Source organism: Colobus angolensis, unplaced genomic scaffold (assembly GCF_000951035.1).
Source record: "Colobus angolensis palliatus isolate OR3802 unplaced genomic scaffold, Cang.pa_1.0 Scaffold31, whole genome shotgun sequence".
NCBI lineage: Eukaryota > Metazoa > Chordata > Mammalia > Primates > Cercopithecidae > Colobus > Colobus angolensis.
This window is the reverse complement of record NW_012116377.1, coordinates 11,748,132-11,748,736: the sequence shown is the minus strand read 5'-3', so window position 1 is coordinate 11,748,736 and position 605 is coordinate 11,748,132. Positions and strand designations below refer to the sequence as shown.

Below are 605 nucleotides of genomic sequence, written 5' to 3'. Positions count from 1 at the left end.
TACTCGGGAGGCTGAGGCAGGAGAATGGCGTGAACCCGGGAGGCGGAGCTTGCAGTGAGCCGAGATCGCACCACTGGACTCCAGCCTGGGCCACAGAGGGAGACTCCGTCTCAAAAAAAAAAATTCTCAAAATCACAAAACTGAAAACAGATTAGTGGTTGCTAGGGGTTGAGGATGCAAGCAGGGTAGGGAAGGGAGGAACGTGACTATAGACTAGTAGCACAAAGGACGTATTTGTGGTGATGGAGTAGTTCTGTATTTTGGTTTTGGTGGTGCTTACATAAATACACATCTCACAAAATTATGTAGAACCACACACACAGATACTCAAATGCATGTAAACATGGTGGAATCTGAATGTGGTCTGTGAATTGTACCAATGGCAGTTTCCTGGTTTTGATACTGTGCTACAGTTACATAAGATGTTACCACTGGAAGAAACTGGGTGAAGGGTACATAGCAATTCTCTTTATTATTTTCACAACTTTCTGTGAATCTACAATTACTTAGAAATAAAAAGTTAAAATGAAAAGAGTTGAAAAGGAAGGATTATCGTACCTGAGCTGATGCAGCTCATGCTGCCAGGAGAGGTTTTCCTGCCTGAG

At 43.3% G+C, this 605-nt stretch overlaps 1 protein-coding gene across 4 annotated transcripts in view; it reads right to left on the bottom strand.

The window, feature by feature from the left end:
* The window catches only part of GOLGB1 (golgin B1), an 89,448-nt gene that overhangs the window by 18,271 nt on the left and 70,572 nt on the right, over positions 1-605 (bottom strand). The window lies entirely within an intron of this gene.